The sequence below is a fragment of the Atta cephalotes genome (genome assembly GCF_000143395.1).
Source record: "Atta cephalotes unplaced genomic scaffold scaffold00005, whole genome shotgun sequence".
Classification (NCBI taxonomy): Eukaryota; Metazoa; Arthropoda; class Insecta; order Hymenoptera; family Formicidae; genus Atta; species Atta cephalotes.
In genome coordinates, this window is record NW_012130069.1 from 6,146,838 (window position 1) to 6,159,062 (window position 12,225).

Below are 12,225 nucleotides of genomic sequence, written 5' to 3' on the forward strand. Positions count from 1 at the left end.
ATTGGTACTTGAGCTTCTAGATATTTCGTATACTTGAGTTTTCTTGAGCTAATGATTGTCCGCTTATATGAGTTCTTGTGATCATAAATCATAATTGCAGATTTCTTTTCTTATATTTTGTTGCTATTATTATTTTATACAATTGTAGTTGTAATTTTTTCCGAATTTCGACATCCAAACGAGATTTTCATGCAGCATATTTTTCATAGATTTTAAAGTATCTTCATACAATGATAACCTGTGAACAAAATATGTGCACAAATATACATAAAAAGCGAAATAAATAATGTAACAATTTTAAACGTATGCAAGAGTCTTATATATTTACAAATCTTGTATATCTACAGCCGTATATCTTAATTTATATTAAAAAATTATTTATTTATGTTCGCAAAATACATCGCAATGCAAAATGATTTAAATTAGTAGTTTGAAATTAAAATGTACGTAGGTTAATAATATAACATTATTATGTACAATAATATAATATGTATAACACTGATTTTGTACAAGATATATAGTGGATTTTCTTACTTTTTATATATGAATTTTAAAAATAATCTCAAAAATTATCTATAACATTTAAAAGTAATTTTATTGAAATTTGATGAATATTTCAAATTGGCTAGAAATGACTTAGTTATTTCAGTGATTTTCAATTTTGATAATTGATTGTTAAGAGAAACTCATTTTTGCTTGTTCTATTTAGCGCGTTAATATCTTTAACAAAGTTAGTTAATTAAAAATTAATTGTCATCTCTATTGTTAAAGAAAGCAATTCTATTTATTTCATACAACAATAACATATTAAACATGTAAAATTAATTAACATTTATCTATTACCTACTCATAGAAGCATGACATTTTAGTGATATTTTGATGAAAACATGTTCTTCGTTTTTACTCTTTACAGTAATATAACTCTTCATCAAAGTTGGTTAATTAAAAATTGGTGAAATGTTGGAAATTCCAATAGTTTCATTGTTGAAAGAACCGTTTCACGTCGCCACGTTCCCATTTATTCGGGCAATAATATAGTTTTTTTTAAGACTAATTAAAAGTTAATCAATATTTATAAAGCCTGATATTTATAACCTCATAATACTGTTATTAAAATTTCATGCTTATTCTCTTTGATATATCATAATAATATAACTTTATTAAAGTCGATTTTTTAATATAATTAGTAAACGATGTCATTATTAAAATAAATATTTATATACATAATTAAGTGATATAATTTTATTAATTACAATTTAATTATTAATTGAGGATTTTAATTCAAATTTTATTAATTTATATTTATTTAATATCTAAGAAGATAAAAATAAAAATAAGAATAAAGAAGTAACAATAAGAATTTCATCAATATACTAAATTAATTTTACAAGTTCAGTTAAAAGTAATGATGTTTGAATTTTAACATTTCGCGATCTAATTAAAATTAAAATTTGTAATATTTGAATTGTATTTAGGATTTAACTAACGTAAATACACTAGTGTATTTGCACTAAATAAGTTCTTTCATCGTAAATATTTCAAATAATTTGAATTATTTACAGTCCATGTATTTAAATATATTCCGGCAATGTACGAGCATATAATCTGCATTAAAAGGCCGTTGATTTACCGCAGGAATATGTTTGTATGTTCTGTCGAAATTGGATTCACACGAGGATTCGCGCGAGGCGCACGCAGATAACAAGTCGTGACAATACGATCTAATGCTAAAGCTATATATGTATGTCGGTCATAATAGAAACAAACATAAATTAACACGCGGCCGAACATACTAGTCGTAGAACGCCTAAATGCTGTTTAAAAATTTGAAATTCTCACAATTTAAAATTTACGTTACGTCATTCCGTGGAAATTTAAAATACTATAAACAATATATAAATAAATAAACGCTTTGTATTTATATAATAAATAAATATTTTAAAGATAAATAACGATAGAAAACATAATGTTCAATAAATGATACGATAAATAGAAATATCGAAAATCATCTATTTGTCATTTGTCATCTGTTATCATTTTATTTATGTAATACGATGATAATAATTATTGTAAAGATATAGTCTTCTTACTAACGTCAATATGTCTTCGGAATATAGTATATATTTCAAAAATATAGTTCTAAATATAAAGTCGTTCGTTTTAGTTGCACTCTCCATTACCTATACTTCCACAGTTATACTCGTCTATGTCATTTTATATGCAGAAGGTACAGGAAAGCATCTAAAACGAACGATTCCTACGACCAAACGCGAGAAAATCCTTTTATTGCGACGAATCAGATTGAAATATGTAGGATGGAATATACATTATTGACGTTTCTTGCAACGCCACATTAAGAAATTTACCTCTCTAAGGAGTTCCAATTCTACCGGTTGTTCTATCTATTTCGGTACAGGCCAGATTAAAATCGGACGCAATATTTATTTGCGACTGTAACATGAAATATTTCTCTCGATATTTATAGATCTATCCGATACAGTGTTCTAGATCTGTGATGAATTTTCATCTACAAATTTTTTAAACAAATTGTTAACTTGTTCATAATAGGTATGTTAGAAATGATATTATATCATATTAAATATTTTTTAATCTGTGTTCTAATTTAAAATGTATTTTTAATTTATCTTTTAAAATTCAATTTTTAAAAAATCATTACAATTAAAGAATTAATAAATAAATTTTTACAGTAAAGGTTGGAGGAAGCATCTCTTTTCTTAATATTTATCTAAACAAAATGTATGATGAATGATAAATCAAATTATTTAATTATATATAATTATTTAATCAAATAATATATATTCTTGTCAAGTATTTTATACGAATGAGGGAGAATGGAAAAATTGCAAACACGGATGCAAATGCAAACGATACTATTGCAATACATTAAAGTAATGATAATCACTTACTTCACGCATCCAGTGATAGTCCACGCCGTACTATAACACATGACTGTGGAACGCACAAGCTGTTTAAGATAATTACTATTACATATTTTCGATGTTTTTAATGCAAAAGAGAGGGGGGGGATTGCAAATATCTATAAAAAGAAAAGATAAATAAAACCAATGATTATTTATCAATTATGGAAATCTTTTATTCACAGAATATTCTCCCAATTTCCTCTTTCATACATCTAAAATATCAGAAATATGTAATATGGTAATTATCTTAAATGGTTTGTACGTTCTATAGCCATATGTTATAGTGCGACACAAATTGTAAACATATATCGGACTATCATTGAATGCGAGAAGTAAAATAAATTGTGTTCGTGCGTATGTGCGTGTGCGTGCGTGCGTGCGTGCGTGCATGCGTGCGTGCGTGCGTGCGTGTGTAGGGTTATTATTCTATACTGCAATAGTATACGTTCGCAATTCTTCATTTCTTTTTGCTCATATAAAACATTTGATAATAATATATTTTATTTAATTAAAAATAATTATACATATTATTTGATTAAATAATTATACATATATCATAAATTATTTAATTACCATATTATTTATTATATTCATTATATATTATCAGTAAAATTACAATTTAAAAAATAAAAACTAGATTGGATATTACTCCGCGTGGCAATAAATCCAAATAGCAAAAAATTCTGTTTTTTATTTAAAATTATAAACCCGTATTCAAAGCACGCTTTTGCGATGTTAGCGTGTATTTATTTAGCGTATAATTCTCACATTGTATATACCATAGAATTTCAAACATAAAAACGCGTTCTAACAGGCTATAATATGCATCTGCTGATAACATATAAACGTTAATTATTATAGTTTAAAGTCAAATAAATAGACTCTCTTTTGAATAAAAACTCTGTATTTAACTCTTTTTTCTTGTATTTACAGTTTTCCTATCTTCCCCTACTTTCTTAGATTATATGCTAGATTGATTTTTTTCTTGTTTACAAAAATAATGAGAAGAATGCTAATATGTTTTTAAAAAACTTTCACTATAAACTTTTACATTGCTTAAAAATAAAATTACAGACTTCTGGGTTCTTTGAAATTGAATGGAATGACCTGTGTGAAAATATGTATATATAAATATGTACATATAAATATGTATAAAATTTTCATTTGCAATGTATGGTCGAACTAATCGTCATCGTGAAATGCGCAAATTTCGCCGCTGAAATTCCAGAATTGTCCTGAAAAATTCAACGACAGTCAACGACAATCTCGATGAAAAAAAAAAAGAGAAAAAAGGTTTCACGAAGTTGTATGCAGACACTCGCTTCATCACGTAATGATGAAAATTTCGCGATGTAATGGTGGAAAAATTGATTTGCAAATAATTTTTCTCAAGTGAAAAAAAATCGCTTGGCTTGTTATTAGCCCGATTAATAATTTCCCGGAACATGAAATGTGTAATTTAATCGTTACCATAAAGTAATTACCTCAATCATGATCGTTTGAATACAATTTACGTTGCACTTTTTTTTTACAATCATATCTTGCTGATTATTAATATTATATTATGCATTTCTAAAATTGTACGAATTATATTTACCTAATTATAATATCTTTTTTTATTATCATTGCTTTTTTTATTTTAGTACATTTATATTATGTATTAGATGTAAATATTTTATATATTCTTCATTAAATTATGTTTATATACACGTATACAATATTTTAATTTTTAATTTTATCTTATATTTAGAACTATGTTGAAATATGTATATATTTAATAAAAAATATGTAAAAATGTTTATTTATTAAAAATTTTAACTCAATCTTATTATTTATCTTATTATTTATAATATAGCTTGAATAGTACATATATCATTTTTAATATTTTTAAATATTTAAAAAAAAATAATATTAATACGTAAGTCAAATATACATTCTATATTTTTTTATTATACTTCTTTATTGTAAAAAATATAACAAAATAGATATTATTTTATATTATATGCATTATACATACATATATTAATCAATCGCGTTTTTTTGTATCTTTAAAAAAGTACGGAGAAAATAATTCGAAAGGCAAACAATTACTAAGAATTAATAAGATCTGATAGCTTCGAAAGTAGAGTAAAGGCTCTGTAATACGAAACACGAAAGGAAAATGAACGTATGCCGACATCGTAAAGCCGGCTTACTTCACTCCGTTTCACTTCTCGTCGGCTTAAACGCGTGGATGTTCCACTAGTGCGAACATAAAGTCGTCGCCGTCATTTCAGTACTTGCCACGAAATACGAGAATGAAACACAAGTATAAGACATGCGCGCGGGTCCAGCAAAATATGAGGCGTTATTTGTAAATCGCGATTTCTGTTAACACGATGATTTCTCGTCGTAAACTGAGAAAGCGTGCAAATAAACCACATCGTCTACTTCGACCATAGAATTATTCGGAATGGATTCCAATCGAAACTATTCAATTATTTCCTAGATTTCTATTATGTTTTCTAAGGAATACAAAATAATTCCGATCGGAATCTATTGCGACTTATTGTCCACGATAGGCCTTAGCTGCGTTGATCGATTTCAATTCTTACAGAAATTCAATTTAATACTAAGTAATTACATTATTTGATTTATTACATAATATTTTTAACAACAGTGCTTTTAATACTGAAAATAAATGATTAAAATTCCTTCTAATATTAATAATTTCTATATAAGAGAAAGAGCAAGAGTATCGAAGAATCTAAACGCGCGACGTGAAATTGACCCGAAAGGAAAGGGAATACAGGAACGCTCAGTCGCACGTGCGAATACGTATGTAGATATGATTCTACTCTAGTTACGTACGTTACGTATAACTTGATCTTGCAATATATATTCATACATATTCCTCCTCACGTCGGATCAAACGATGTTCCACCGGCGTAACTACAGAGCACACCGTCGTCGCCATCGGCGTCGTCACTGCCATTTCCATTGCGCTTGTACCACATCGCGAAATACGAACGCGAAACACGAGTACGGAATACAAGGCGTCGTTCGCAATCTGCGATTTACATTTCCGCGGCACGATGCCACGGAATATTCCAGATTCTCATGTCGAAAGGAGATGCACGCGTTCCCCCACCATCTTCGATGCTATAACTGCGGTGATGCGGCGTCGACTTCACGGCGAATATCGAGCAACTTGAACTGCGCGGCGCGCGACGTGAAGTTGACCTCAAAACGAAGGATAATTAAAATATTCCACCACGAATGTAAATATAGAGGCGCGATTCTATTATATTCTATAACCTCATTTTATTGTAAATTACGTATCAGACTCCTTACAGAATTTCTTGAAAACGGCTCTTTCCACGTCGGATCAAACATATGGATGTTTCGCTGATGATAGAGGCACATCGCTGTCGCCAGCGTTATCATTTTTTGCATTAATTTTTCCCGCGATGCGAATGCGAAATATGAATACGAAATACGAACGCGAAATACGAAACATCATCCGTGAATTGCAATTTTCCTTTCCACAATGCAATACCGCGTAATATCTCAGATTCTCATATTAAGCATCGCGAGGACATCTGCGTTTCGTATCATCTTTGATGCAGATTGCATCGTTGATTTTAGCGCGATGTGAATTGAATCGAAACGATGGATGATCCAAAGGAAGATAAAAATGTTTCATATAAATACAATGTTTAAAAAATGAATTATATATACATATGTATAAGTATATATAAAGCTAATATTGTTATTATTTTGTATATTTTTTGTGTTATATATATTTTATATTTGTACGTATAATGTTTTATATATACATATTTTGTGTAATGATTTATTTATTCTCTATAATTCTATATTCTAGAAATTATACCTTTTTTTATCTTATATCTTTTAGCGATTTTTTATCATACTTGAATGTAAAATCATTTGTTTTATGTCAGGTAAAAATAGTTGCAAAGTTTACGTGATATTTTGCGGTAAATCGCAAACGGAAATTCTTGAATTTCCGAAATCGAAGGAAGTCGAATCTTATATAGTTCACGAATAAAAAACGGTCAATCGCGTGTGGTACGCAACTTTATTCAAATGACTATAATAAGATTCGCGAGTATGGAAATTTACGACCAAATCTTCGTGTAGAACGCGGTCTCGTAATAAGAAATTGCAGAAATGAATAATGCACGATGAGACGTGGAAAGTTTACGTGAATTTTAAGCAAGAACTCATAAGAAAATCGAAACCATGTTAAATGGCAGCATTTCTGTCAAAAGTCATCGTCAAGCATGTGTAAAATTATATTTTTCTAACAACATAATACAAATATGCTAATGTAAATAATATTGCATGTAAGAAGATTAAATAAAAATATGTAACAAAATGCTTGGAAATATCATGTAATTTCATCCTGAAGCTTTTATATTAAATTTACTAGAATTTGAATATTTTATTACATTTAATATATTATTAAAGTAATTTAGTATTATTAAAGTAATTAAATTTATATCTATTGATATATTTATATTAGCACATTATATAATTAATATATATTATCTAACAAAAATTTAAAAATTAAAAATTATTATCTAACAAATTAATATATACAATAATTATATTATATAAAGAGAGAATATGTCTAATTATATAATATAGTAAGTTTCTTTAATATATTTCTTTAATATGTTGGGTTTTTAATATGTTGGGTTGTCCAGAAAGTTCGTGCCGCAAAAGACTTAAATTTAATAAATGAAATTAAAAATTTAAATCTTCTGTATTTCAATTTTCCTTCAAAATCGGCACGAACTTTCCAACAACCCAATATAATAATTATATCATAAAAATATTCGAGTCATATTTGCAACTCTATTCACGATACAGAGTCATTGACACTAAACTATCATAATCTCGTTGCATGTTTTGGTCTATGAAACAAGAAGCTTCACAACGTTAGAATAATTCTATTCTACGCTTATGTAGAACTCGCTTCTATTATTACATTTAGTTTGCCAATACAGTATCTACCGTGAGCATTTGAGTGTGTATCGTACGTATATGTATGTTAATCAGATCGTAGAAAGATGTTGCGATGCCTTTGACAACACCGCGCGACACCGTAACCTTATGAAAATTTCAAAGGCGAATTGATTTCCTCGAAGTATACGTAATTTAGCGCGTTGTACTTTGTAAAATTATATTACCCAATAAATTAAAAATTTACGGTTATATATAGTATATATATATATATATGTATAAATATGAAATGTAGTTTTAAAACAATTTCATTAATTTATTTTTAAATTTTTCTAAATTATTTGTATGATTTAATAATAGTTTTAATTGTAAAGCAAATATGTGGCAAATTATAACTGGAATCCAGACAGAAGTGTGTGCGATAGAATTTTATATTACACATAATTTTACACGCTAAATTAATAATCAACATGTACAATTATGAATTTAAAAAGTAAATAATGGACAAAGCAAAAAATGTTTTAATTATAATTTGGACTGTAATTATATAGAGCATGACCTAAAGCTACCCATAATTTATTTAGTAATTATTAATTCGATGTATAAAATTAAAAATAACATTTAATTTCTATCAAATTAAAATTAAAGATAAAATTCTGCGTTGAATTTTACTTTGATATGAAAACTTTTGAATGAAAAATGAGATTTTTTAGATCAAGGAAATGAGTCTACTGCAAGTAAATTCACTGGTGAATGAATAATAGTAAACTGCAACTGTTTATTCCTGGTAGCTAAAACATAATAATGAAAATAGCCATATAAGCAATAATGAGTTTCAAGGTAGAGGCAGCTCTCACATTTATGTCAGCCACATCGAAAATCGATCGGCACGCATGGAATGAACGCGACGCGATTGTTTCCAGTTGGCATCTAGCAGAAAATTTCAACATTTCACGAAATAATTCAATTCGTTGCACACGCGTTTGCTCTCTCCTGCATTACGTTTGATGTATCCATAAAAAAGTTTCAATTATCGCCGACAGCAATTTGAAAATTCATCCGAATGTCAGAGTCGCGACATAACATGTGAATTTGAAGGAAATATTCGTATGAAGCGATATTGCATTTAACATTGCATCTAAAATTAATTCGATGCCTAGAAATATAAAAGAATACAAAATTCTATTAAATATTTATTAAACGATCACTCCTATTCTTTTTTTGAAAGCTTAAATTTTTTTAAATTATAACAGAAAAAATATATGAATGCGTATTATATATTTGGATTTGCGAATTGTGAATTCTTAATATTTTTTCGTCAAGAAATGATTGAATTTTTTCGTCATAAATACTCAGTCTTTATACGATATTAATTCTAAAGACTCAAAAATATATGCACAAACTGTGTATCTTATAATTAAATGTAGATTTATTTATAACGGTTCGCAAAATTTAATGCAATTATACTAAATATTAACTCAGCAACGCATTCGTATTTATCTTGTCAAATTAATTAGCGTTACCATCATCATCGAATAAGGCATTCGTTTGGTGGATCATGTGATCGCAAAGATAAGCACTGCGTATTAGCTAAAGCCAAATAAGTAACAAGCAAACATACTTGTATCGTATCGAAAATAAACAAACATCCAACGCTCGTATCTCATCGATATTTCAGTTATATATGGAAGAGTCAATATACATCAAAGTGTCTTACCTCCGAGTTCCTTAGGTGCCTTCATTCCTCGATCGAGTCACTCCTGTTTGCCGTAAGAAAGTCAATTTGCAATATTTCAATTTCTTGCACACGAAATTAATGTCACAATATTTTTCACATTAATTAACAGAGATTTCTAGTGATGGCATTTTCATTGACTAAACATTCGACACTTTTCGATTGTTTATTACTATTTCTTTAATCATTATATTGACTGTTCTCTAATTATTCGAAATTATTTAATCACATTCTGCTGTTTATTAAAAAAGTAAAGTTCCTTGTCTTTAATGCATTCGTGAGAAAACGAAACATGTGCGATATATACTTGATTTCATTATGAGCTTATGTTATATTAAACGAATGTATTTGGTTTGGCTTAGCAAACACGCGAGCCGCGAATCAGTGAATTGACAGCTAGTTTCGTTTATTCTGCAATCGCGTAGTATATGTTAATTTTCTCATATTTTTCTAATTATACTGTTAAAAGATTGCAAAATGCTTCATTAACACTTTCACCACCAAATGTTGTATATCTATAGCATTATAATTTATTTAGCAGATTATCTATATGACAGCATTGTATCCATATAACAATAGCTTAAATTAAAATCACAATATTGATGACAGAGAGGCCAATAATTTTCTCTTATCATTTTGATTTTATGTCGAAAATTCCTTGTTATTTTATTAATTTATATTATTCTACTTTAGGAATAAATAACATTACAAAAAATATTATAAATTACATCGACGGATAGCGTAATAAAAAAAAATTTTTGACGAAATAAATAATAGTTCCTTACATATTAAAAAATAATATTAAGTATTTCTTATGAATTCGAAGATAAATTATATAAAAAAAATAATTTTGTCCAATTGAGATCGTCTCTTTTTTAGAAGTACTCCGATAAGTGTTAATGCGAAAGTGTTAATTATTATTATGCTTAATATTATGAGAAATTATGTTTATATAATTAACTACCCACTTTATCATTTTGAAATGAAAACTGAAGCATTATTCTATGCTGTAGTTGACATATCTGCAATTATCAGAGATGGAGCATAGATAACGTACCGCGTATAATCGTACCGATAGTTTGCATAATTATAAGATATCTCTACCAAATGCCATTGTTATAACATGTATATTAATGCTGTTGATCTAAGCTATCAACCACAATTAATTTGAAAATGTTATCGAGCAAATAACTGTTAGTATCCCTGAAAGGACACTTTCGGGCGTCTTTCCAACAAGAGTGATAAATTTAAAACGTGAATAATCGTGTAAGATCGCCAATGTGTGTTAACAGGAAATAGCTACCTCCTTCGCATAAACACTTAAAGCATCGTTATCTCGAGATTTTACACACCATTATACTCGCACTCCATCGCAAAGATCGCACAAAATCTGTAGTCGACAGGATCATCGAAGATGTAGGGTTTATCTTCTCGAATGCTAACTGTGTACTTTAGCTCATCACAGTATAAACAGGATTCTTGTAGCCCTCATCCGTTATGTCTCAGCTGCCAGCAGAAAGGATGTCACTACAATTCGATAGTTTTGAAGGCAAAAGGATGACATATTACTTTCTTTCTTTTCCTTTCTTTATCAAAGCGTTCTATATACCGTATTTATATATCCATATAGCGGCTGCTATATCCAAAGATCACGCAATATTGGGAGTAATCGTAACAATTGATTACCGATTATGAGTGTTGAATGTACACGAAGCGATGAAAGCCGTCGCGTGAAAGAAATGATTGACGAATTGTTCGTTTCGATTAAACAGAGAGAAATTCTTCGACTGAACGATATATAGTGATGTTTTTCAGTTTGAATAACTTTGAATTTTTCATTTGAAAGCTGCTATAATTGCCAATAAAGAATTATTGCAAATTGTTAAATTTAACAATTCAATTAATTAAATCCACTTGGAAAAAATCCAAGACGCGATAGATGAACGTCATGACGTTTAGTAAATTGAACTTCTTATGAAAATCAAAGTTGGATCATCAATCTTGAATATCTTGGATAGGAACATCTTCAGGATCCAATAAATGTTACGGTGTTCCGAGAGGAGAAGGTCGAAGTCTTTCAACTTTGAGCTGAGACATCTTCCAAACTCGGTAATTCATATCATGATGTTCACAGAAACAGTAAATTGAAATTGGACTTTCCACCATCATTGATCTTGCCAGCAGAAAGTCACATCTGAGATACGAAATACCTCCATTTTAGCACTCAGCACCATGAATTACTCTTGCGAGAAAGTGTAATGTCACTTTTTTATTTTCTCTTTTTTTATGTGTAAGGACCTCCATCTCTGGATTCTCCATCACGCGTTACATTGCGTTACGTTTTCCAAATCCACGTCCATAAGAGACGCGTATTCCTCGCGCTTTATTTACATGATGGAAGGAATTAAAGTATCCAGAGTAGTTCGAGAGAGCGATTGAACGGCGCGATACGAGATGCTTAACGTTGTTGTGGCTCACACGGCTCGCGAGGCCGCAGTGAACTGTGGGTGGTCGCTTCAGAGAGGCTTTCCCGCTTTCCACCAGCAACGCACCACCGCGCCACCCTCTCTCTCTCTC